This window comes from Columba livia, chromosome 3, assembly GCF_036013475.1.
Source record: "Columba livia isolate bColLiv1 breed racing homer chromosome 3, bColLiv1.pat.W.v2, whole genome shotgun sequence".
NCBI classification, from domain to species: domain Eukaryota; kingdom Metazoa; phylum Chordata; class Aves; order Columbiformes; family Columbidae; genus Columba; species Columba livia.
The window spans coordinates 118993061-119020863 of NC_088604.1; the positions used below are offsets into that span (position 1 = coordinate 118993061).

The 27803-nt window shown below is 43.8% G+C and overlaps 1 long non-coding RNA gene across 3 annotated transcripts in view; it reads left to right on the plus strand.

Annotated features, from left to right (window-relative positions):
* The window catches only part of LOC110362498 (uncharacterized), a 358492-nt gene that overhangs the window by 243951 nt on the left and 86738 nt on the right, over positions 1-27803 (plus strand). The window contains exon 1 of one of the 3 annotated variants that reach the window (XR_010471818.1): positions 1822-2384. The exons of 1 other annotated variant lie outside the window; for it this stretch is intronic. This is a non-coding gene — a long non-coding RNA (uncharacterized LOC110362498). Of the gene's footprint in view, positions 1-1821; positions 2385-27803 lie in introns of those variants that run through there. One more of the 3 variants, XR_010471819.1, reaches the window with a different exon arrangement.

Here is a 27803-nt window from a genome sequence, read left to right on the forward strand (position 1 = left end):
CGACACCACCAAGCTTGTTTAAGGGGCCAGAAAAACAGCAAACAAAACAAGTTACTTGTTGGGACTCCTATACTGCAGATCCCCCACCAGGGTGGATGGGAACGCTAGTGCTGGGAAACCAGCTCATCAGAAGGAGAATTATACTTTCGTGTGTGTGTTTAGATCCACTGTTTACATTGGGTTTTTGCCCATTTAGACTCTTTTTTCGTCGATAGACTCATCTGGTCTGCATTGTTCAGACAGTCACAGTTGTGTTTAGATGGGTCAGGCCCTATGAATTCGCTTGGCCTTGAAGCAAAAAACTCATCATGAATAATGAAAGAAAAGGAAAATAATGCCTGAGACAGAATGACTTTAAAAATGATTAATATCTATTCTTTCCCTCATTATTTGCCTCCAGACTTTTCCATTTTCAAAATAGCTTGCCATTAGCAGTTGAACTTTCAATAGTTGCTACTTTGATGGAACTGGTGCTCTGAAGCCAAAGGGAACATTATTATTATTATTATTATTATTTTTATTATTATTATTATTTTATGAAATCAAGGTTCATTTTGCTAAGTTCAAAGACCTAGATGAGTGTAGAAAGTACCAAGTTCTGCCCTCGACCACATCTAGTTTGCTCAAATTGGCCACTTGGAACACAGCAAAGTTTGCTGGCAAGATATTGACATTTTTGAGGCCGTAAACACCAGTATCAGGTTCTCATCCAATAACTGATTGCAGACAAGTGGGTCCTGTGCAGAGCATCGTGGAGGGGATTTGCAGTTCTGAAGGATCGGGATATATTGGCGTGCAATTGGCTCTACTAAGTAGCTGAGCAACTCTCAGGGGCTCCACTCAGGTTCCCAATACCTCATCTCAGGCAGATTTTCTTTCTTTGAAGGATTTTATTAAAACCCAGTTCAGGCAAACACTGACAATAAGCAAGCAAACCTGTTGAGCCCCAAGTCCACAACTTCCCAGGCAACAGGATGCTTCTTCATGACATTTAAGAGAGTTAACAGCTGAAGAAAATATTGCATGTTCTACCTTTTCTACTTAAAATAACCAAAAAAAGTGCTGCTCTTGCGTTTAGGTTGGTTTTCAGCAGGCTGGCACCATGTCCCAGCTCTAAAGGCTCCCACCTGTTAAAGAAAATCCTGTTCCCGTAGTGCCCTGGCCAGGACTTTGAAATAACCCAAAGCAGCTTTATCTACCCAGAAGCAGCTCCCCACCAGGATTTAGGGTGAGCTGGGTAGGGATGGGGAGCAATAATCAACCACTGAGCTAAAGGGAGTTAATTAGTGTATCCCAAACACCTCTGGAACTCTTTCCACCATGGTTTGAGCTTCTGTTTGTTCCGGGTGCATGCAGCTTTCTTGCCTGCTTATCTTCCCTCTGAACATCTTATCCACATGAGTCTCCTTTTCTTGGGCTCCCCTCAACTTTAGGTAAGTCTTTTCTGTTATTCCCAAACTCTTAAAGCTCTGTGGCACGGCAGTGCTTCAAGGTTCTTTTTAGTTGGTGAGCAGAGAAAGCTTGATGGTTGTAGGACCTGAAGTTGCTCCTTTCCGTGGCAGTTGCAAGGTGGAACGGTTGTTTGATGTGAAAAATTATTATTTTTGGCTTTACGTGGTGATGACTTTGTTGTTTTTTTTTACTTTTTAATATCTCTACCCATCTATATTCACCCTCCATCACACAATTCTGCTTTGTTGGCATGTTTAACCTTCAGACACCTGTATGGATATATTATCTCTCTTGTGAGTCTTCACCTGGCTGATCATCTGTAGATAGCAGCTGGATTTTATTGGAGTTGGTACTTCTTGAGTCAGACTACTTTGATTTTCTGTCAAAATAGTGGATGATGATTTTGTTTGCAATGGTCAGATGTGCCAGTTCTGTGGGTACTGTGGTCTTTGCATAACATGAAGTCAGAATTTTTCTGGTTTTCAGTTGGGCAATGCTCCTATTGAGTGTGTGGTATTTACTCCTGGTTTAAAACAGGGATTTCCCCAAGTTTTCACTTATTTTTCCTTTTTGTGGTATTTCTGCTCTTGGAGGAGGGTTGGGAGAACAAAAGGTGCAACTTTACTTCTGCAGTTTCAGAGAAACCCCACAGTGGTAACACGGGCTTCAGGTGTCCCAGGTGAATTAATTGGTGAGCTCATGGTCACAGCTGAACTTCATCAGACTCTTAATGGTGAAACATGGCTGCAAAGTCCTGAGGAGCTACCAGAACCTTCTGTGCCTTTTAGATCAGGCTCTGAATTACCTATCCCTGTGCTGAGAGGTGGAAAAGGCCTTTTAATGTGTGCCAGGATAAAGCTGCTCTTGCTGCCCACTGAAAGTGTGGCAACCTCGGCTTGAATGGCTGAACCCGTGTCAGGTGCCATGTTATGGTGAGTTCAATGGCTTGGGGGAGGGTGGTTTATATGACAAAACCCATTCCCCACCAAAAAATGCCTCTGATTTCAGGAGTTTCACCTGCAGCATGTAGCAGTCTGGGTTTTAAGACATAAAAATGCACTTGAGTATTATCTGCACGTATATTTGAATGCATATACAAATCCACAATAGGTACACCTGTGCTGCCTCCCTGGCGTGCATAAGTATTCCCTGTGTGTGTGTGTTCTCTGCAAGCTACACTACACATTAATAAGACAATCCATAAATTGCATTAGGATATACTGTATGCAGACAATGCTCCAGGTACTGATTTTTTTTTATTATTATTATATTTTTTTTTTTTAATCCTGAAATATGGTTGATATGGTCCACTGCAAAATGAACCTATATTGGAAATGGCAAAATTGTAATGTAAAATATACTGGGGTCAGTGGGGTGTGATGTTTTTTGCATACATTTTTTCTCCCTTGACCCATGCCATTCTCCTGCATATGGGGGAAAAAAGCTTCATCTCGCACAGAAATGTGATGTCCTTTACTGCCAGAGGCTGTTGCTGTTTTAAATGAGGAAAAAGCACAATGCATGAAGAAGGAAAATTAAAGCATATTCATTTTGGAAATTAGATATGGTGTCAGGAGACTCTCTGGAAATAGCAGGGTTTGAATGGAGCACCAGACTACAAGACAGTTCACTGAACTTTTGACCACTATTTATACTATGGGAGCTTTTGAAATGGGAAGACAGCGAAGTATTTTATAGCTCTTTAATAGTGGATTGTGGTTTTTACTAGACATTTATCTTCTCTCCGAGTGTATGTAAGATAAGTAAACATTATGTAGTGTAATTGCGTTAGGTTGGAAGCGCTGTAATTTAGGGTTGGTTTATTTTCCCTGTTTGCGGTACATCTCATCGCAAGCGGCAAAGCCACCCGCCTCTGCCTGATCCCATCCCAGGATCTGACGTCTAACTGGGATCACTCCTGGGATGCTTTTGCTGTTGCATTGAGCGAAAATGGAAGTCTAAAGCAGGGGTGGCGGTGGACCTGGACAGCTTGGGAACCTTGAGTAACTTCCATCTTCAGGCCTGACTTAATCTCTCTCTTATTTCTATATAACAAAGCTCATTTTAATCTCGTGTAACAGCATCAGTCTCATCAGCGTTCCAGGTACACCGAGCAATATACCCTGGCAGGGTTGGCAGCTATCGCATTACAATTGCGATGATGCATTGCTGGGCAGACACGCATGAAGGAAACACTGTTTGCAAAACCAAAGATGTGTTTGGGGTGGTTTTAAGTCTTATTAACTTGGGCTTTTATTTGTGGAAATAATGTGGAAAGATCAAAATTTTGGTGTAATCCAAGAAAATGGGGTCTCAGAGCAATCTGAGCTGTAAGCAGAGGCTCTTCTTTTCCTTCTCCTTTCCATCTGCATAAATTTATCTTGAGTTGGCATGGAAGGAGTTGCACCGCAGTGCTGGGTGTCAGAGGAGCCATCCAAGAGAGAAACGCTCTGGAAAAGGAGCTGCCACCATCATATCAGCTCCTATAGCTGAAGGTTCAAATGGACTTGTGCTGTACTGTGGTAGTTGTGCATAGTGCTATATTCTTTTTTTCTTTCCTTGGAGACGATGATTAAATGGATGTTATTGCTTAAAACTGTGAAGCACTACAATAAAGCCTTTTTTTTTTTTTTTTAAGGTGATATTACAAAAAGTTTAAGTTGATAGACGTCCAGTGTTTAGTCCCTTTGTCTTCTGTCATTTAGCCTTCTATATAGTATAGCCTATGTGGGAAGGAATAAAAAGATTCTCCTTCTGCCGTGGAAGATGCTTTTCTTCCTTGGACCAGAAGCTTCTCTCCTCGCACTAGCCAGTAACAACCCTTCTGTTCATCCTTATGTCAAAGCCACACTACTACTAATAGAGATCGCTGACAATTAGAGAGGAGCTGAAACGATTTGGCAAACTCCGTGTGCATGTGAACCTGAGGGTGTTCTCGGATCCTCTCGAGCCTGGCGGGTGCGTTGCCAGCCCCACGCGTCCCGTGTCCCCCATCCTAATGGGGATGGCAGTTGGGATGTTGGGTCCAGCTGGGCCCGGAGGTTGGAGAAGAATGAGAGGGGGAGTCTAAAGATGTGTCTCTTCCCTGCGTCCCTTCCTGGCTGCTCTTTGTTGCTTCTTCTTGCCAAGATGTCCCAGGCACTGTCAGATTTCTTCTCCCTGTGTGAGATGATGTGACAAGATCCCAGGATGGCTCAGTCTTCTGCTCGTGAGCAGCTCGATGGGCCATATCTGGAGAGACGGTGTCACTTGGGCAGACAAGACAAGCAATGCATAAGATAGTGTTTCAAAAGGAACACAGATTCCCTGTCAGCAAATACCTTGTCGAGTTTGTTGTTGTTGTTTGGTTTGGTTCCTCCTTCTTGCAACAGCTATTCATTCATATATTTATTTATTTCCTCTAGATTGATGAAACATTTATATCTCATTCTACCAGGTTGTCCAAACAATGAAATATCATGAGATCCTGTTTGTAGAATCATAGAATTACAGAACCGCTTCAGTTGGAAGAGACCCTGAAATATCCAAAACTTGTTAGGGCAAGTGATGATTTTTGGATGCTTTCCTTAACATTTGGTTTGAGGCTACTTGAAGGTAACTTAAAATAGTATCTCAAGTAACCATTATTGAAAAAGCCACCTACCTCAGCATACCCCAAAGAAACACCTCAGAATTAAGAATGTAACAGGATGGCCTATCACTGGGAAAAGTAGTTGGCTGATGGTTAGGTTATGGGCAGCATAGTGTGATTTCCACATTAAAAGGTTTACCTTTTGTGCTCATCGTAAACCTAAACCAGCCAAGAAAGTTTCTGATCTGTCCCGACTTGCTATTTGTGGTGGTGTGGAGAGAAGCTGGTTCCCCAGCCTCATTAGGGAGCTGAGCTGCAGGAAAATTGCTTAGGGAATTTTTGTAAATCACTTGAATCCCGTGAAACTGCAATGAAGAGATGTATTTTCATTATTTTATTTTTAAGGCTCCAGGGTTTCTTTCTTTTTCATCGCGGTGAGGAAATCTGTGCTTCAGCGTTCCCATCTGCCATCATGTTTAATATTTGTGGAGGACTTTGGAAGTGTCGTAAGTTCAGTAAAACTTTCAACCTATGTGCAAACTCATGTCTGTTAAATAGCGCTGAAGAGCCACAGGTGGCTGAAAACTAGAAATTAGCAAATTTCAATTTGTATTTTGCGAATGAAGTGTTTCTGTCCATCCTCTAGAAAAGCAGAGAGGGACCATGCTGATGGTTAGATCTTTATTCTATGGGACTGCACGTGCTTTGCAGTAGAAAACCAGACAAAACCAGAGCAGAGTGAAGGCCCAGAGGTAATCAAACAGAAAAACAAATGACTCGGCCCCATCGTTTGCATTGTACACCATGTGAACACGTTAGACACTCATTCTTTGTGTGTGTGAAGAGATAACAGATCCACATTAATTTTAGAGCTGATTGCCATTCTTTATTAATAGAAATGTAACATAGTGCCAGTGCCTGGTCCTGCCAGCCTTTTCTTTTTATCTCCTCTTTCAAACACAGCATCGAAGGTCTGATCGTAGTATCCCCCAGTCCCTCCTTATTGAGGAGCTGCTTGTTAAGCCAGGGGACAGCACTGGCACCTTTTCGTGGCTCAGGTGATGATGTCTTGTCACCAAACACTGTAAATATCACTTGGAAATTTTTCTTGGGCTGAAAATAGTTTCTGTGGAATAATACTGATTCAATATAACTTCATAAATTGAACAGAACGGAATGAGTGACAATAGACTTGTGAATAATTTGCAAACGGAAGCAGTGATAGAATTTGTCGCATCATGTGTTCTCTATTAATAGTTTGCTCTGTGTAGCTACTGAGCGATCTTGGTTCTTCATGTGGCTACTGAGCGATCTTGGTTCTTCATGTGGCTACTGAGCGATCTTGGTTCTCCAGGTGTTTTTTGAGGAAAAGCTGAATTATTTTTATTATTAATTTTTTTAGTGCTGTTTTTTTTAGCTTGTTCCAAGGGCCATTGTTTACTTTTGAAGTATATGACAGATTAATTCAGGTTATGTTCTGACATCACAATGAAATTGTCAATAGAAATCGATGACTTGTCACACGGTGACTTAAGGTCTATAAGGCAGCCAAACGGTGTCCTTATATTTCCAGCCTCCTTCATTGCGTGCCGTCCTCGGGAGCCAAGCGACTGGACTGTTTTAGAAAGGTGGTACCATAATTAAGGGGATTATAATTATGAATAAACCCAAAAGCTGAGGTATGGAACCCTAATATAAAGTGGTGTGTTGTCTGTAGAGCCTGGGATTAGTATCTGCATTTATTGACCCCAGAGAGGTAATGCAAACAGAAGAGAGGGAGGTCAAAGAGCTCAGTCCCAGCCATGCCACTGCGACTGGGAGGATGTGGGCGCTTCTGCCACCAAATTTATCTGACTTCAGACCCTGTCCAGAACAGAAGTGCCTTCATCTTAAATTAATTCAGCCCTGGAAAGAGCTGGCCCTAAACTGAAATTATTTTTGTTATTCTTATTTTTTTTTTAAAATAAAACGCCAAAGAACATGATTTATAACAAGCTACAGGAACAATTTATTCTTTCTCTCCATGGATTAGAGAGGTGGTACTTGGAGCAGCTTGTTAAACAGAAGTGCTTGGCCCCTGGCCTTGTGCTGCTGTTTAATGATCCACTCTTCATGTGCCACCTCTCTAATCCATGGAGAGATAGGTACAAATTGTATCTATAATGTTATATTACTTAACAGTATAATGTATTATAAATCATAGAATTGCATCCCTGCCTTGTAATTGGTGAGATGTGTTGCATGAGAAATCCCCTAATTCAATATAAAGTGGTTGCTCTTATGCATAACTAACTGTCTGGATCAAACCAATTCAGCCCAGAAGCGGTGAGGGGAAAGCTAAAGCTTTTTTAATTGGGGCGGGGGGGGAAGGGAAGGGCAAAAATATGACTTTAGCGTAGCTTTATGGGCCCCTCATTGGCTTTACAGGCCCCTGCCCTCCAATGGCTGTTCAGGTGCAAAGTAAGACCCATGTTTTATTTTTACCTCCCTTAAACAAAGACAATGTCTTATCCTTGAATAGTGACCAGAAACACTTCAAGAGAGGCTTGAAACTATCAAAATATCCTTGTTATGTAACACTTTATCAGTTAAAAAAAATGAATTTTCCTGACCACAATAGTAATCCACTAATGTCCTAAAGCAGGTTGAGAGATGGGCTGTGTGATTTATTCTGTGAGTTTGTAACTACAGATGTGTCTTCCCTCCCAATAAATAACTAACCTTTCTTTAATAAATAATAAATAAACCCTGAAGCTATTCTAGACAAACTATGCTTAATTAAAGCCTGTGACACTGAAACAAGTTACCTCTCTTTTCAATTAGAAAATGCACTTGTGGGAGAAAAAAGAAAATTTAGGAGTAAGAGTTTGCCTAAGTGTGTGATGGGAATGGACCTTAATGAAGGCAAAGGAAATAGCCTGGCTTACGATTTTGGCAAAGCTCGGCCCTGGGGTTGGGGGCTCTGCGGGGATGAGGGGGTGACGGGTCCCCGCACCCACCGCTGGTGTCCACCTTGGGGACAAGATCCCGATAATCTGGTGCGGATCCCAGAAGTGCTGCCAATCGGCACTCAGGGATCCCAACTCTTCACGCTTCTTGGAGGCAATAAGTCTGGAAATCTTATACGATTAATAATGATTATTTTTTCTCGCTGCCTAATTTGGGCTAATCCATAAACATTTAGGAAATCTACTTTCTCACCACGCTCCTCCTGTATTTCGCCACGAGAAGAAATCTGCTGGGTTTAAAATGAAGAAGAAAAAGTAATAAACTCTTTGGACCTCCTGATGACTTAAGCTGGTGCAAGTTTGCATTGGGGCTCTCGGGGGAAGGATTCGATCTCGTTTGAGGAGGAAGCGTTGTGGGGTGCGTTAACGAAGCGAAGCGCCCGTTTGACCGTCTCCATCTCCTCCCACAGCCATGGGGCAGCCCAAGTTACCCACTCGGAAATGTTGCTTGATGTCTTGTGCCCCCTGATGTAAAAGAAAGCAAAAAATTCCCTATCGGAAAGGAAGGTGGGGAGGTGGAGGGTGGTTTCTTCCTGGTTTTATAAGTGGCATCTCTGCTGCGAGGCGATGCCCTTTGGGGACAAGAAAGGAGCTGAACTGTTTGTGTTCCAAGTTTGTTTTGCTTGGCAAATGATATGTAGTGAGAACCTGATTATACTCTTATTTGCAAACAAAGTATTTGTGTTTCCTTTTACTTTGAAACTCTTCTAAAGGTGGAGAGTGTATAAAATCTTGAGAGGCCTAAAATCTTGATGTGCTGATTGCTTGCGCTTTTGAATTTATTTCTCTGGGGGGCAAAGATGCCACCAAAATTCATAATGAAATTTTTCAACAGTTTTTTACCAAGTAAAGTCAGCAGAATAATGACAATACTTATAAGGGCAATCAGGCAGGACTGTTTTTCGCCCAGGGTTTTTGTTATATTTAGGTCTGTGGTACCCAGGTTTCCTTCCTGCTCAAGTTGTTTTGCTTTCACCGAACGTGAATTGTCTACAAAACAAATGTCGTGTTAGAAGTTTCTTCCTCATCTCCTCTTTCTAGTTAGATTTACCTGCTCTTACAAGTGAAAGCCTGGGGTGGGGGAGCAAGAGGAAAATAAAACACCACACACACAAAACCCAACAAAAACCCCAAACTGGTTATGGTTTCTTACTGAAAGGCCCCAAATAATTACGCTGAGTGGGACAAAGTATTTTTCTCTCCCGTGAGCAGTTGTTGTCCACCCTGTCCCCTTTCAAACCCCCCTGAGCTGTCCCCCACAAGCCTCGGGGTGCTGGATTTTCATCCCAGCACTGAGCAGGGATGGGGAGTGAAGGGTGTGATGAACAAAAAAAAAGGGAGAAAAAGAAAGATGTATTTCCCTGGGAGCTCTAATCAGCGCTTGCATTATACATTTGTAAAGGACACTGCTTAACGGGTGAAAAAAATAATCTATTTCTCTGGCAGCATGTACTTTTAAATCAATCTAACGCAGTAGGGCTTTTGTTTGTTTGTTTGTTTTTCCTGGCTTTACTATTTATTTGCTTTATACCACAACAAAGTTGTCTTTTCCTGGACTGGAGGAGCAGCAGAGAGCTTCGCCTCCCTCTTTTCCCCACACCGTGGGATTATTGTGAGCAGGGTGTAAACGTGGATTCATTTTGTGGAGTGTTTTCACATGCGTGTCTGCATAAAAATAGGATGTAATGATTTTGAGGACTAAAGGTATGGTCAGAAACTTTTTAATATGGTATAAAACACTTGCACTGAGCGCAGCCCTTTCTGACCCTCCAAGACCTCCGTACTGAACATACAATAGCAATAAATCCTGGAGCAGATGAAGCAATTTCCCCGTAGTAATGTGTCTATTGGAGTTTCAAATAACCCAGAGTAGCTTGAAACATTTGGATATTCCAGTCTGTATCCCTTCTGTATGTAGAAAGTTGATGGCAGGGCAGCATCCTGAACTTTGACTCCTTGTAAAAGTTTAAATTGCTGCCCTGCTGGGCTGAGTGAATGCTAATTACTTTGCCTCTTACAATACGTCCAGACTACTTATTTAAAATAAAAATAAATTCCCTGAAGACACAGCTTTTGCATGCCAAATATATCGCACTCAACAAAACACACAAAATAGCGGGCCAGTTTGCACACAGCGAACGCAATTGCAAATTTGCTGTTTAGCCACCTTTAAGAATAATTTCAGTTTTGCGCCGCTCGTGTGAAAATTGGCGGCGGCGCTTGCTTGGGTATCGCCCGCAGCGGCAGCTGCAATGCACAAAAGCCATGCGTGGTCCTCCGCGGAGCGTGGAGCCTCTCCCCAAAACAAAGATAGACTCAGTTTTGAGACAATGTGTGTCTGAAATGAGCAGAGCATCTCGCAAGCAATTAGGAGACTTTTATCAGGGTGTGTATTAGTCACAGGCACGTTCAAAATAAGGACAAAGCTGTAAACCATTACAGAATGGTTGGGCTGTATATCTTCTGGGGATGCTCAAAATCTTTGATGCTTCCTAGATATTTGGAGCCTTAATAGTTATTAACAATTCTGTAATAACAATATTGATTACCAGGGAAGCCCAAGTTCGCTTTGGTTCCTTTCAGCAATTGTTAGGTGCAATTAGAAGGTGAGAACTGACGAGCTCCTGGCAGTGATCTATGTACACGCCACTTGCGCCACTGCTACAGAGTAAGGACCTGTGGCTTTTTGTGGAGTTTGTGCTGCAAACATGGCATCAATGTATCCTGAAAGAAGAGAAATCCCAAAAGAGGGATGGGTAAGTCACTCATGGAAATTAGAATCTAAAGAAACGTGGGCCCCTGCCCCCCCTGCTCCGGCCATTGCTGAGCTGGTTTATAGCGTGGGAAGGAGCTCGAGCACAGATCTGAGAACCAACCTAAAAGCCGCTTGTTGGCTACTTGGACTTAGCACTGGACCAACAAAACAACCTAAAATTTTCCTGAGCTTTGGTGGAGAGCACAGGGCTTGTGGTTCCATTTATTCTCTCATCGGCCATGAATAAACTAGAAAGCGGTGCTATGGTTTTTTTCCTCTGTATCCAAAGAACAAACTTGTTTGTTTTCAGCCGGAATAAACTTGTCCTGCACGATGATGACAACTGGGATTTAGTTCTCACCCAAGAGCACTCAGGGTGCTGAGCTTTGGGGAAGAGCTGTGGTTTTCAGCACATGAGAAATAACTTTGAATAGAAGATGGTCTTGCAGCACGGTGTCTGGGAGAGCTGCACAGGTCAGCCTAATTTTGAATATTTTAGCCAAGTCTTTACAAAGAGAAGCTGGGAAATACGTGCTAATGTGTACCAACGGTGGGGAGTTAAGACAGCTGTTGGCAGCCAACATTGGGATGTCCCAGGCTGGAGGTGTTTGTACTCAGGGGTGATGCTGTGATCTCCTCAAAGACCCCTGGAAACCCCTTTTCCCTGGTTTCAGAGCAGCCAAGACTTTATGGTGTCCTGTGGGATGAGCAAGTGCACTGCTGGCACTGCACACTGGGCAAAGGCAATAATTTGAAAATAGCCTAAATGAAAGGCGTTCCTAACACGCTACCCGCCAAATGTTTTTACGTAAGGAATGTCTTTTATGAAGGGAAACAGCCTGCAAGTAACTAATTGGGGAAAGTGTGCATAGGGAGGGATTTAAAAAATTTCATAATACTTCAGACTCAGGAAAAAGTGTCATCAAATCAACAAACAGAGTATTCATTAGGAAAGATGTGCTTAATTTCAGACCAGGGATGTGGAAGCGCCGTGAGAGTTGTTCGCAGAGAATTTTTAGCCCAATTGGAAATGAGAGAAGCCTACAATTATTATGGGAGCCCGTTCTTCTGAGAACACCAACCCAGTTTTGCGGACCCAAGAGGCCTGAACAATCTCAAATCAGGTCTGGATGAACAGTCCTTCCTCTCACTGCTGTCTGTGCCGAGTGAGACGGGAGCTTTCTCGTTACTGTTTTCAAAATCAGCATCATGTGTAACCTTCGAGACTCCCCTGAACGGAAAGGGAAGAAGCGTGTTTATTAGGGCTGTGTTGCTGAAATGCTTTAAAATCTTACCTGTGACTGAAGCTTGATTCCAGAAAACTGACTTTGCTGCACCAGGCTTCACATGGGATGGGGCTGTGGGGCTTGGGAGCTTTATGTACCAAGAGGACTCGGTGATGCTGGGGCAGTGATGTAGCTGATCACAGATGTGCAAAGCCCATGTCTTCTGGGCGCTATGTTAAAAGCCACAATGAAAATCATCGCGTCTCACTCCGTGCAGGTATCGTGTGGGTACCAGTTGCTTGTCAACCAGGTAACATGCCCATATTGTGGGGAATGATGTGGGGGTACTGGAATTAACAGCTCGGTGATTTAGATTACTCCCTGGATTTATTACCTTCTGGGAAAAGAAGTTATTTCTAGACCCTCTGCTAACCCTCAATTTCTAGTAAATGAGAATATACTAGTTCTGAGACTTAGGATGCTTTATGAAAAGAGGAGGGGAAAAAAAAATGAAGGAAAAATGATTTTGATCTGAGACAGAAATTCAGACAAAGGATTACCCATGTTGTTTGAACAGACAGTGCATAAACATTACCTTTATATTAGAAGGAACAGAGACTTGCAACATCCAGGAAACTACTTTATTCGCAAAATAAAACTAGGCCCATTTCTGCTTATTCAAATACCACCCACAACTTTCTGGGGAAAGATCATATGCAGAACATATTTGGAAACATTATTAGGAATGCATAAAGTACAGTATTAGTCAATTTTATATGCTCAGTTGCATGAAATCTGTGTGTTTAAAAAATATAATAATTTGCATTTCATGGCTTTTGATAACCTCAGGAGTGCACTTGAAATTCAGCACATGCCCACAGCACCTCCCAGCTCACCCCATTTTTAACTGAAGACCAATGGTTTCTATTAAGGGATCAGGCAGGGACTCTGACAAGCCAGTCAATAACTATGTGAGGTTACTTCATTAATGCTATAATGGCTGATAGAGTGAGAGGCAAAAAACAGGTTCCTGACAGCAGCAAATGAAAATGATAGAGATTCCTGAAGCAACGCGCCTTTCCTTTGTCATTGTCTTTTGCTTGGCTTATTCAAAATGTGGCATTTATGTATTCAGCCTTGATGAATGTTGCAGGCTTTAAGTACTTTTTCCATCTCTAATGCAGTGCCGATTGCACATTGTTCTTTCTTTTTCTCCTCTCTCTCTTTTTTTTTTTCCCTATAACCTCTGCTGTCAAGGCATTTGCGGGCTGAAGGGTTGCAGGCACCGGCTAAATAGCTTTTTTGCTGTAAACGGTGAGGGTGACGGGACGATGCATCACGAGCGCCGGCGGGGTCAGGCAGCGACTGGGTGGCGGCGGCTGGAGCCCCGACGAGGTGGTGCCGGAGTCCCCACTGGACCAGTCCTCAGGGCACAAAACAGCAGCCACCCACCGCCTCCTGCCTTATTGGGGTGGTTTATGGGATCCCGCTGGTGTTTTGGGAAACGCGTTGCAGAACAGCCCTGGAATTTCCCTGCCGAGCAGTTCTTCCCCAGGACAAGCGAGGGCTCCGTGTTCCGGAGCCGCCCTGGGCGCTCCCGTCCCAGGGGGGTCCCCAAAAGGGTGTCACGTTTCTGCCGTTCCCCTGGAGCGAAGTCACGTGTGGAATTTGAACATCAGGATAATGGGGCTGGATAATATAGCTTCTTTAAACATTTTTAAATATTGCTTATAAATGCCCGCATTACGGTGGGGAACATGATATTCTTACAATTTGCTTTCACTCTTGTTTCACTTCTCTAACTATCTACAGTACCGAGTGCCTCGTGCTATTATATTTTTTGGTGGCAGGTCCCTTCTGCAAATCACAGAATCGCTTTTCTTTAGGCCAGGCAAAACGGAGGGTCAAAGCAAGGCTGGCCTAATATTTGTCCCTTGCAGAACCTGACACTTCCATGTTTGTGCTATGGGAAAACCCACTGATTTACTACCAACCACCCCTTTAAAAGGTGATGCTAAAGGTGAAATAAATCTCCTCAAACTTGTCTAAGTCTCTGTATGATGAGTTACAAAAATATCTTGTTTATTGTCTCATCCTCATAATTATTCTAAATAGCTTGGCCATATGTTGAATATTTTTTGTTAAAAATAATCTATTCATTTCATAGGGTGCTTGTGACACTTGGTAAATACCTTCCCATCCTCTAGTTTTCTATTCCAAGGCAGTTCTTTACTTTCTCCAAACCAGTTTGTTTAGAGTCAGCTTCTGAAGGTACTGAGGCTTAATTCAGCGCCGTCTTTAGGCACGTGCTTATCTTTCAGTGTTGCCCCAGCAGTCACACAGCAGAGGCCATGTTAGACACATGCCAAACTGTCTGCTGACTCGAGCCTAAATGGCCTAAATATCCAAATAATTAGATTAATCTGCGGCTTGATAGTGGAAGACTTTTGGCCTAGGAAATGAGAATGCAAAAAGTATGTAAAGCAGCTGCAGATGTGGATTTCCCAGCTAAGTTGGAAGAGATTGTGAAGCGAAATGTTGATACTGGGTGTGTGAGCATGTATGAACATCAAAGTGCTTTAAGCTTCTTTAAGGAGTAGCTTGGGTATGAACCAAAATTTGGCTTTAAATAGCTTCTGCAGCAGAAGCAGAGAGGTTCGGAGCTTGCATTATTTATTGTTTTTAAGGCTCTGGTAACTTCAGGGATTTCCCCATGTTTATGGTTTAACAAGAAGAGAGCCAAGTTGCTGCGGTTAATGACATAAGCATTAGAAGAGAAGGATGTGGGGGATCTGGACTCATAAATTTCTTTGGGGATTTTGGGTCAGCCAAATGAACCCCTCAGCAAAGAGGGTGGCCGCTGCTTTCTCCAGCTTGTCCTCTGTAGGTGCTCTCCAGCCAGGTCTGGTGCTCGTTGTGGGAAGGAGAAGGTCCTTGGGCATTGCTGCAATCCCCGTGAAAACAACTCAAAATGACCCAAATACAGAGGGGGACACCAGCCGCCCATTTGCAATTGCATAGGAAACACCCGTTGGAGACATGGGGCATGGAGAAGGGCACTGGTGGGACTGGTGTTTGTGCTGGGGATGGAGTTGCATGATAGCAAAAGAAGTTATTGTGTCATTGTTAACGAAAATACTATTGCTAACGTGAAGTTAAGCATCCCACTCACATTTAGCTATCTAAAAATTTAATTTCTGAGACAGTATCCAGGATTATATATAGAGAAATGCATCTTCTGAGGAGTGACTGTGCTGTTGGGTTAGTGTCCAGCACAAGGTCCTGCAAATTGTGTTTTGGAGGTGCCCCTCTCTCTGTAGGCTGGAAAGGGAAGCCTAGTTTGGAAACACAACTTTTTTTTAAGGTATGTGGTTTAAAATCTCACGAAACCTCCCTTGAGGTGGAAAAGCCTGTGTTCATATATTGCAAAATGATTTTCTCTCTTAATGAACCATACTCGGAGTATTTTCCACCTATTTGTGGAATCAAAGCTCTGTGGAAACCACCAGCATCTTCCAAGAAGGAGGAAATCTCGCTGGGGACTGATAGGATTACCTGCCAAATGTTTGAAGTGCCCCTGGTTTCCAGCCAAATACTCATCTGTATGGTGTTTGCTGAATGCACTCTGGGTATGTAAACTGCTGTCGGTCTTGCTGCTGTGGGACCTTAGAAGACTTTCCGATAGGGTGATCTTGCACAACATCCATCATTCAACTTTCTCTGTGGTTGCGTGTGTTGTTTTAGTGTGTCCCCCTTGGCCTTCGTGCAACCTGTGTCTCGTGCAGCTGTCAGTCTGCATTCAGCCCTAAATTATTCCAGCTTCTTCCAAGTGTCCCTATCGCTGCAAATACTGGAGATGTTCAACCCCCCTGGGACTTGAGTGGTCCAGCACATCCCGCTGCAGAGCTGGGGCTGAGGACTGTCCCTGGATGAAAGCTGCTTTCCAGGAGACAAGTTGCTCAAAGGGCAACTTTTGTTAAAAAATAATTGTCGTGCAAACAAAGTTTGTGTTCCATCGAGATAAACCCCTATGGGAGGCAGCTCGGGAGGTGCAATTTGCACCTCTTTGTGCGGGCGGAGGTGTGAATTGAGCGAGAAAAACCACCAGGATTGTTTTCTACCAGGCAATAAGAAGATGGGGACATCATTTTGTGAACTCCAATTTGCCATCCTCACCCAGGTGGTGGGTTTTTGGGTCATAACGGTCTGGGAAGTGGGTTTATGGGTGATCTGCAGAGCAGGACCGGACTGGGCTGCGGCTGGGAGATGTGGGCCTGGGTGACAAACCTCACTTCTCCGCCTTCATTTCACTCCTTAGAATCACTAAAAGTCATTTCTGTTGCACTTTTGGTTGGTATTTGGATTCAAAATCATGCTGTTTTGAAAGACAGCAAAGATCTGAAATATTAATACAGCGTGTTTTTATGTGCAGAGCTGGCTGTTGGCAAAGCCAAGTTTTCTTTATTTTTTTGATGTTGTACAATCGCTGAGGAATAACTGGAAGATGCTTTTCTGCAAATTTCACAGGAAACATTGCAGCTGTTTCACCTGTTCATATTTATAGAATGAGCACAAAGGAAGGCATTTAATGAACTTAAGAAATTTTCTTTAATTGATAGATTTGTTATGCTTTCCACGATCTCTTGTTATTCAAGGCCAAATTCTATTCAACCCAGCCCAGTAGTCTGTAGCAGATAGAATATTGAAATATATAAATTGTCTTGTGGTATATTTTTAAAAAGAGGTATTAAGTGAAAGGCATTAATGCATGTATTACAGCGAGACAGAGACATGTTAAATGCTTTTACAGAAATAATCTTACAAGTGTTTTAAGAACCTTCTGCAAATTAGTCTGCATTTAGTAGTTTCTCTTTTAAACAAAAGTTACAGAAATTATTGCTAGCAAACAAAAATCTATTTTAGACAAACACAATATGTCCTGAAAGATCCAGTTTGTCATGCCAGTAGTCTCATTGGCTGTGATTTGTATATTAAAAAGGTTTTAATTGCCCAGGTAAGTGCCTGCACCTGCTAAGACATTGAATATTAGAGCACTTTATTCTAATCTCTTATAATATAGGGCACACTTCACCCATAAAATTATTCTCTACACAATTATAGCTCAGTTTTGCTGAGGTAGAAAGTGCAACTTAACAGTTTGGTTTTACTCATTATTATTAAAATCATGCAAATTAGGATCATTAGGTAACGGTTGTGTAGTTAACTGCTCAATAGCCTGGTCACTGCTTTTCCTTTCCACTACAAACACATCCTTATACATCCCCCTGCCCCCAATAATATCTCTTGAAGAACAGCACCGTATTTCTTGAATTTTGCATCTCTGCTATTATCCTGGTTTTTCCTGTGCTGCTCAGTGCCCTGTTTTGTCTATTCAGATGTCCCTAAAGCTGCTCAAAAGTCGCAGGAAAATGAAGTTTCGTGTAGTATTGCTATCTGTTTTGTGTAAACTGCTTAGTTTACTCATACATCATTTTTCCATTTAACTGGGAAATTTGCGCTTTCAGAATGTAGAGATTTGTTCTGAATTGGAACAAAAGCACAAAGTTGAAATTGCCTGTGAAAAACACATTTCTAGGACGTGCTATTTTGAATTAGTCAAAATGTTCTAGTTCAATAAATCAAAAGGTTTCATTCCAATTATGTGTTTCTTTTCTTTTATAATTAGGGATATAATGTAAAGTAGCAGTTCAGAACAACTTTTTCTTTTGCAATGAATAATTGACTCGCTCTGTTCCGATGAAATTTAATTTTGGAGTTTATTCTCACCAAAACACCGTGGTTCGATTTTGTTCTAAATGAAACCGTCTCAAGACGTGCTGGCTCCTCCACCGAGCTCCTATCTGACCAAATGGCATGTCCTGATGGAGAAGGTTTTACTCCAGCTGCTTGGACCAGCTCTGGCCAAAGTCTCTAAAGCTCTAAACGAAATAATGGTATTTGTTACTCTCCCCGTTATACCTTTTTTGAAAGAATCCCATGCAGCTCAAGAGGAAAAAGCTGTGATCTGGAGCCAGGGATATTTTACGTAGCTCTTAATTACAGGTAGGAAATACAATGCAACTGGTCTGTGCCACAGATATCAATTTAAATTAATCTCTGCAGTAACTCCAGTGCCTTTAGTGGAGTTGCTCAGGAATAAATAAATTTGACCACCCTGTTTTCATCCAGGTGGGTTTCTTTAGATATCACAAGGTTACTGTGTGGCCCAAGGATTTATTGCTCTCACAGACAGGTCCCGAAGCACATTGCTGTAATTATGGGGGTGGTTTGTTGTATTTTGTCATACGTGAAGGAGAAAATAGGTGTTCTCTTTAGGTATGTAACCCAGAAATAAGTGTTGGATGCACACAGAGGTATTGGGAGAGGAACCACGCAGCCTTGGGTTCAGGCTGATTTTCCACCCAAAGCTGGGCTTACACTAAAGCCCTTTGGCAACACAAGGGGGTCTTGCAGCAGCCTTAAATGTAAAGGACCTGAAATTAGGAGTAAATGTACCTCTTCGTACAGCTGCTCACCAAAGTGGTGAAATCCATCCTTAGCAGATGTGGCTTGTTGACTTCTCTAGGAGCAAAAGAATTCAAGGTGTCTCCAGCGAGAAGTTTGGATAGGCAAGAAAGCTACTACTGTCTGCACAAGAGGAATTATTTGGGGTATCTTAAGCAGAAAGGGTGATGAAACTGAGCTAAGGAAAACTGAAGTGATGCTGTGAGGGGAAAATACGGTCTTCTGATCTGTGGACTGGTCTGCAAAGGCATCTAGGAAAGCCTTGCCACGCTGGCCATGAAACTGTGGTGGGAATAGATGGAAAGGAAAATGTTTTAGTTATCAGGACAAGGTGTCCTATGGGATTCAAGGTGTATTTGTTTTCATGTTTTGTTTTCTAATTGACCAAAACATATACAGCAGAGTCTGGCAGGACTTTGCTGAGACTTGCTGAAGTCAGGTGAAGAACTTTTGAGCCTGGCGTGTGGGAAAATGTCCACAGGTGAAGCTGTAGGAGGTATGAAAGGTGAGAAATTCCCTCCAAAATGCTCACTTCACTGTACATCCTCCCTACAGGGGACATGTGTGTAATTAGCAATTGCTTCCAGTAAATGGCTCTCTGATCGTGATGACAATCCAATTTGAAGGAAATTATTGTAAAAACACGATTTATGGCTGGGCCCTTACACTGACAAGCGCCTGGCTGGTGGAACGCCTCTGTTTGCAGCTGAGTGTTTGCCAGCCGTCGTATGGAGTGTTCACTTTATGGTTCTTCCGCCACAGGCACCCTATGACGAGGTGGGGAAAGCAGGGCCCTCTTGGAGATGTGACGTTTCATGGTTAATGTACACCACTGCGATGTATATATTGGTTTTGAAGGATACAACCTATGAAGAAACCTCTTATAAAGGACTCCCATTCTTTTTTTTTTTTCTTTTTAGGCACTTAGAGTAATGTTGTCTCTTGATGTGCTGCTGATGTAAAGTCCTTATTGTTAGATGTCCCACGGGGGAAATCCCTTTTCTTTCTCACCAGCTGGAGTGTCTGGGCTTTGTGTAACCGAGGAATGAAATCTTTGTCTCCTTTACTCTGTTCTTCATGTGACTTTACTACATCTTCAGGCCAACAGTTTCTCCAGTGTCCCTGCGCTGCAGAGGATGATCCTTGACTGCTGTGGCGATGATCGGCCTCTCCTGGTTGTCTCCTGTCCCACGTGTCACCAAGGGTACCTGTCCTTGTCCTGCTCTTTCCAGGGCCCTCGGTGGCTGCACGCACACACACGCAGCTTAACACTCTTGCAATGCCAGCAAACAGATGTTTGACCACCGTGGTGTTGAATTTTGACCCCCTCGGGGCTAAAATTACCCTGTCACCAAGTGCCCAAGGGGAGGACAACACACTTGGAAGTGTATGGGGTTTTTTACTACTACTACTATTTATTTTTGTTTTCAACACTATCATTATTCTGCAACTGCGTCTGTACCTTCTGAATCAAATCCGCAAGCAGAACAGCTCCTTGCTGTACAGGGCGCTTCCCTCTTGCTTCATTTTCTGAATCATAAATATTACAAATTCTGGAGAAATTCTACAAACAAACAGGTTCATCTCTGAACTCATCAGGACAATGTTACGTTTATATAAACTGCTACTTGTGATGATGTCGGTATATGGCTATGGCGCTTTTTTTTTTTTTATTGCAAGCAAAGGACATATTATTCAAATAAATGTAGGGAAAATAAAATGAGCTCCATAAAATTGGGATGCCCCTAGCAATCGGAGTTTCACTTTAAAATAACAACAATAATCGAAGCGCCATTCTGCTCGCCTGTACCGCAATCAGTGGCGCCGTACTCCATTTGCTCCCACGGGCCCCTCACAAGTTGAGGAGTGTTCCAGGAGAAGAGGGGAGGGGTCTGACCTCGGCGCCATCGTCTTTTGCTTTGGCATCTCCTCAAGTCCCATTTGCAAATGAGCGCAGAAGCTGCAGCAGCTTCGCTTCCCCGTCGGGACCAAACGCACGAGAGGCGTGTGGGGAAACTCGGCGTGCATGTGCGCGGGGGTAAAGCAGCCACTGGATAAATTGCAAATGTCAGAAGTTACTTATTTTGTGCATCTGTGGTGGGGGAGGAGTTACCCCAGCACAAAGTGACGGTGTCAGGAATGGGCTGGAGGTGAACTGGAGCATCTGGAACTGCTGGAGAGGGTCCAGCGCAGGGCAATGAAGATGCTGAAGGGAGTGGAACGTCTCCTGTGTGAGGAAAGGCTGAGGGAGCTGGGGCTCTGGAGCTTGGAGGAGACTGATAGAAAGGGTGAGTGTCAGGAGGATGGAGCCAGGCTCTTCTCAGTGACAACCAACGGTAGGACAAGGGGTAACGGGTTCAAACTGGAACACAAAAGGTTCCACTTAAATTTGAGAAGAAACTTCTTCCCAGTGAGGGTGGCAGAGCCTGGACCAGGCTGCCCAGGGGGGTTGTGGAGTCTCCTTCTGTGCAGACATTCCAACCCACCTGGACACCTTCCTGTGTAACCTCATCTGGGTGTTCCTGCTCCATGGGGGGATTGGACTGGATGAGCTTTCCAGGTCCCTTCCAACCCCTGACATTCTGTGATTCTGTGATCTCTCACTGCTGACGGACGGGCTGCCCGCGCTGGGATCTCCGGTCGCTCACCCTCGCCTCCCAGCTTTGCCTCCTGACCTCGGTGCTTTTATCCAGGGTAACCACACGTGTGTTTATCACACAATTTTATGAACGGTGAAGGTTTATTACGTTGCACTTAAACCTCGTTTAACCTTTCCTTGGGAAGCGAAGCTTTAAAGTGGGATTGCGGGAGTTTGCACAGTCCTGGTGAGCCGCTTCCTGAGCGGGGTGTCCGCAAACTCCCCCCAAGATGCCCCCAGATCTTCTGCCTTCGTTTTTCTGCTGCAACACAAAATAGTGCAGCCTGGAAAAGATTTATCAGAATAGGTAACTAGATTTTTTTTTTTATTGTAAATTAATCTCTGGCTCAATGTGCACATCTCACTCCTCCGTTGTGACACTCTCAGCCCCGACACCGCTCTGTGCAGGTGGCCTTGGGGGTAGTCCTGAGGCCCCAGAACCTCCTGTGAGCTGTCAGGCTGCACAAGAAGCTCTTCTCCTGGAGGGAAAAGTGAGAAATAGAAAACTGGAGCTGAAAAGTACAGAAAGCTTCCTGGCAGGAGCAGTCCCCCAGGGGAGCTCATGCAAATCCTGTCACTTGGGATGGTAAAAACTGGAGTGAATGAAGTTCCAACCTAAAGAAAGCAGGGGAGCGTCTTTCCCGGGTAGGGAAGGGACTTGGGAGACTCCAAAGCTGGGTAGTTTGTTTCCATCTGTGGTTTCAGTGATTTCCGTTTGTGTCCTGGCTTGGCCCTTAGCGTATAAAATGTTTGTGGCACTTGGGAATGGAAACATATGATGAAAAAGATGCAAGATACGATCAAGAGTGTTTAGTGAAACGAAGGAAATCTTAATTCTGACAGAGTAAAAAACGTCACCTTTGGTTTCTGCAGAGCCCAAAAAATTAATAAAAGTAGCCAGATTGGTACATTCTTACCATACCAAGGCTGGGTTGCAAAATATGAATATTGGGGTAGATTTTGTTTTGATTTACTTGATTATTTTTTTTTAAATATATATATATTTTTTTTTTAAACTTTATTGTATTTTCTATTCTATTCCGTAGTTATGTTCTGCTTGGGTTAAAGGATCAGCTCACTGGCCTGGTATCTTAAAGCAATACATTTTATTTTGAAGCACCTCAAGTGTTTTGCAGTAAATACTGCAATTATTAGAGGCCACACTAATGAGAAAGAAAAGATTAGCGCTGTTTGCTGGGTTTGCCAGTCCAGTTTCCCGCACACTCGGGCAATGTCCTAGTATTTAAACCTCATCTGAGCTTGGAGAATCTTGCATCTGATGTCACCTTCGCTTCCTTGAAAATCTGCTCACATAGAAGCTCATAAACACGAAGGTTCCTCGACATTGTTAAAGACGACAATTCTTTTTAGAAAGCCTGAGCTTCTGCTGGATGCAACCAAAAATAAAGACTTGTAAAAAGGTCTTCCAACTTGGTGGTAAATGTTACCAGAGGTTGATATAAATGACTTTTTTTTATAGCTCAGAACGAGCGGAGGAGTCGTCGAAATGACTCTATTTAAGGTAGTTGAGCCAGAGTGCTGCTTGCAAGGCAACCTGGCAATTAAATCAATAATTTACTTAGTGGTACAACTGCAATGGGTTGAGTCTTCCCAAGTCAACTTAGAGGTAAGCAAGAATATGCCATAAGTGTGTTTTTTGAACCACAGCATAGAGATTTAATTGATTTATTCTTTATTCTTTTCAAAAGACAGCTGAATGTCAAAGGTCTTTCTTTTGTGAAGTACTGGAAAACTCGTTGTCAAACAACCTCTACTCATTTAATAATTTATCCCATTTTGTAAAAGAAAGGCAGCTGACATGCAGTAAATCTAGTCCATGTTTAAATTACTGCATTGAACAATAATAAGAGGAATGAATAATCTAGTACATCTATTTAAAATTAAACATATATGAAACTGTTTTTCCAAATGATCACCAAGGGCTATAGTTTAAAGGCAGGACAGAAACCATGAACAGAATGAAAATGCCGAACGGTAGTTTGCAAGTGGCAGCAGAATTATTTATTCTATTTTTTCTATACATAAGGAATAGAGCTAAATGAACAATGTTTAAGCATGTCAGAATTTCATCAATTTTGCATGAGCGTTCACAAATATCCTGGTGGGGGTAATTGCTTGCAAATACATTTAAACTAATGATATGTTATATCCTTACTTGATATAAAACTATTAAAAGACACGTTATTGCATTTGACAATGCCATGAAGCTGGGTCAAAGCTTAATGACGGATTTCTGCATTCGTAAATTAAGATACACTCTGCTGGAAGCAAATATTTTGTAAAAATAAAAGCCATCTACTATGAAAGTTTGATCATCGATCTAAGGTTGCTTTTTGGTTTCTCCAAGCACTGGGCTTGTAGGACTAAAGGGAGATTCCTTTGCAAAGGCAACTCTGAAAATCATGGTGGCCGTTCCCCGTGCAACAGGACTAACAAGGCTTGTAAAAGATGTCGTGTGGTTTTCGCAGTGATTGGAGACTCAAGGAATGAAGCTTGTGCATCAGTTGAGGCTTTTTAGCCTGGGAAGAGATTCAGAAACTGGCAGTGAGAGCATCAAAAGCTGAAGAAGCCAGTTAAATTGAGGTTAGCGTGATGGGTTTTGTGAAGGGCTGGTTGTGTCCATCTGAGACATCCCTGCTCGGTTTGGGGTGTCCTGGAGCAGCTCTGTGTGTGTCAGCTGTTACTTTGCGTTTTTCTTATGCAAGTTTGCAAGCAATGTGGCACTATGCTGGTGAAAAATTTCAATTCTTTACTGTAGAGTATAATAAATATGAAATATTTAGAAAACGTCCACAGGACACAGCCAGGCGGCCTTCAACACACGATGGAAAGGTCCTGGAGCTGTGCGGACACCTGGGAAATACGTGTCGTCCCAGGAGAAGCCACACGACGTTACAACCATAAGAGATACTGATAGAGTCTTACTAATTGTTTCCAGGTAGTTTGAATTCTGTGATGGTGTGGTTATGTGTCTGTTACATCATAATCACAAAGAAAACATACCCTTTGCAAGGGGTGATGCATCCCACAGAGATGCTTGCTGCTCTGCTCACCGCAGCAAGGGGTGATGATAAATCTCATTTACCCTGTTCAGAAAGCTCCCAAACCGCTGGCATGGCACCATCAGTGAGCCCAGACGGGTCTCGGCCCATGCCCCAAGGCTGGCGTTGCGATGGTGGTTTGAGCGTCTGCTCCGGGATGTTTTATGTTCCCGCTCTTGCGGCGCCTTTGCTGCCGCCCGCGGTCCTGTGCTGCATGGAAATACTGAAATATCCTTTCCCGTCACCTCTCGCGCTCTCTTTCACTCTTTGAATTGCTCGGATTCCTAACATCATTGAGGATTATTATAACCTTCCTTTGTAACGTACTATAAATTTTATTATAAAGCACAAATTCTTTGGCTCCCAAGCCCCATCTTGCAGGGAGACAGCACGCTGTAGTTCTTCCGCCCGCAGTAATGTGAGCAGAGAGCTAATGAAGGTCTTTATGTAAATTTTCCAGTTATCAGGTAAAATCTTCACATCGAAATCTGTCACATGTTATAAAAATTCTTTATGTTATCAAATGCTAATGATAACTCAGAACACAGAGCCCACGGAGGAGCTTTGAAATCCTTCATAAAAACTGCATTCGGCCCCAGCAACCGGAGCCTTGAATTTCTACTCCGACTACTCCAGTTTGTAATTAGCATAGTGCAGGCTTCTCTGCCCTCTGAAACCATAATGTTAATTACAAAAATTACACTGTGTTTAAAAGTGCAATTAAGGGACTGTGCTGCACAAAGGGAGCCGTGGAACCTCTTTGCACACTTTGAAGCCAGGTCACAGCGCAGCCCATGAAAGAGTCCAAGGCTCACTCCGCACTAAAGCCTCGGCAAGATCATAGGGACATCTCGGCTAAAATGAGCTCTAGTGGGCTTTGCTCAGCCCTTAATGAATAATATTCCTTCTTGGGAGGGAAAGTGGTAAAAGGCAGGGGGTGGGGGGAATATTGAACTAATTAAGGACCCGATCCAGCGGTGGTTATTGCATCTGGTTGGGATGACAGTGGTGAACAAATGCAGGATGCGGCCTTCGGAGGTCATGGTGCCATCATAGCTACAACCAGCTTACGCTTGCTACAATATTCATATGGCACCTGAAAGTAAAAAAAAAATGTTCCTTTGTGGTTTTGGGTATTGAGTAACTTGCAAAAAAAATAGTTCTTCTGCTCCGCTCCTTAGCTGAGGGTTTATTCTGCACTGGAGGGCTGGGGTGTCCCCCTGTGATTTGTGTGGTGCTGGGACCAAGGAGGCTGGTGGCCAGTTGATGGACTTCTTGGTCCTGCCCACAGCTCTTCCCCCTTCAGCCCTTACGTATTTGTGGAGAGGCAAGAAACAGGTGAAAAGACACAAAAGAACTGAAGAGACAATCACAAAACGGATTTTTATTTCTTTCTTAAAACCATTTAATAATATGAACTTCAGTAGTGCCCTTCACCAAAGTCCTCCCAAGTGCCTTGCACAAGGTGTTAGTTAATTAATTAATTAAGGCCCAGAGCACCCCTCTGTGGTCGGTATCTGCACACCAGCTTATACATAGGGAAATCAAGGCACGGCTGGTGGCGGGAGGTGGTGTGGGCAGGAGAACCCATGGGGCCCCTCCCAAAATGTTGCTCTCATGCATGTGCCTGGCTGAATGAAAACCAGGCAGCTCCATGGCACCGGCTGCCGGTGGGTGTTTTGAAGGAGGACGATGTGGGCAGCAAACTCTGGGATGCCACCCTTGTGGTTTTCCACTCCAATGGAGATTCCGGGCCATCCGTCACCCTCCTTTGGCACAAACCGAGCATTTTCCTTGGTACATGTGGTGCAGGATGAGGCCGTGCCAGCACGGGGAGGGCGATCAGCCCGGAGACTCCATACACCCCATCAGCCTCTACCTTGAATTTTCCAGCAATTTTTCCATACAGCCTTGTGTAAAAAAAAACTTCAATAACTGTTCAATAAATCATCAACCTGACCTTTTCCAGTAAAAATGAGCACTGCTATGGGTTGTGTGTGGTGGGGGCACGGGGGAAGGTGAGGGGGAGCCCAGCATCACCCAGAAAGTTCGGTGCAACTGGCAGCCTCGAGTTGATTCTGCTTCGCTCCCTGAAAGAAAAAAACACACCACTTCTCTTTGCCTTCTACCTGCCCAACTGGTTATAGACCCAGACAGTTTACATATGTGATCCTTCCTATTTAGAAAATTAATGGTGTTTTCTGGCTCCAAATCACAGCTTGTGGTGCTCTGCAGGCGATGAAGAACTTGGCCAGCTTCAGCAGCAAAGCAGCCATTAGAAAATTAACCCTTGGTGGCGAAAGAGCAAAAGGTACCCCAGCGAGGTCCACGAGACGTGGCAGGCTGTAGCTTTCAGGTGTACCTACATATGTTAGCGATGTAAAACCAGCGCCGGCAGCTCCCCCGGAGAGCGCCCGTCAAGCGTGTTTGGAGCTGGATACTGCGGAGAGGGCATGGCCATAGCACTTGGCAGCGAGAGCGACCAATATGCCACGGTTTTCATTAGAGCACAAGAGGAGCGCTGAGCGGAGATTGTGAAGCAGAGATGCCTCTCTTAGCTCTACCTGATGGCAAAGAATTTGGGCAAATACTCCTCGGTGCTGCCCCAGTCCCCCGCCGGGCCAGGGTTAGTTGTTCACGCGTTTTTCTTGTCATTTATTGATGGCAGCGGTGCATGGGAGAGAAAGCAAAGGTCACAAAAAACTTAAATTGAAAAAAATAATTGGGGATGGGCTTGTGCATCACTGTAGGCTTCTTTTTGGTTATGGGATGTAAACTATTCTAAGTCATAAAGGGCTGTACCCAAAACCTGGGGACAGCGTGAGTGCCATGCATCACCCCTGTCTGAGGATGCGTGATCTATTTGTGGGATTTGCAAAGATCTTGAATTTCTCTAGTATGCAAGTTGTCACTTTGTGTTGGGGGGTTCAGTGGGGCTTCCCAGGCTGCCCAAAAGCAGAGAAAAATAAAATACAATGGAGCGTGCAGAGGAGAAATAGCCCTGTGGGTCTGAGTGCCCCAGCCCTGCGCGTCTCACCTGGTGAGCAGAGCTGGGGGCACGTTGGCACCCAACACCCCACCTTGTGCTTTAGGGGTCCCCAGGGTGCCCCAGAGCCCTGTGGGGTGGCCATAGTGTGGGTTAGGGCTGTGTTGGCTCTAATTTGGAACCAAATGGGGCAACATCGTGTTGATGTGGCCTTGGGACAGGGCAGATGGCAGGACGGTGCAATGACCCTGGTGCTGCTTTTCCTCCTGTGGCCCGAGGGGCTCTGGCTGGGGTTTCGCAGGGGGGGTCTTTGCCATGGCCGTTTGTGTAGCGGGGGGGGCGTGCTGGCACCGTCTCTTTGAGAAAAGCTTTGTGGTGCCCTTGCCCTTGGCATTGCACCCTGCCAAGCAACGCAGAAGGACAGGGCACCCTATTGAGTTTTGCTCCTTCCAGGACTGCAGCACTTGCGCACGCTTATCCCTTGTCCTACAAGAATATTTTTTAAAATAAAAATGTTTTTAAACAGAAGAGCATCAGGGCAGGTTGTGGCTGTCGCTGCCCAGCTGTAGCACAGTGAGGT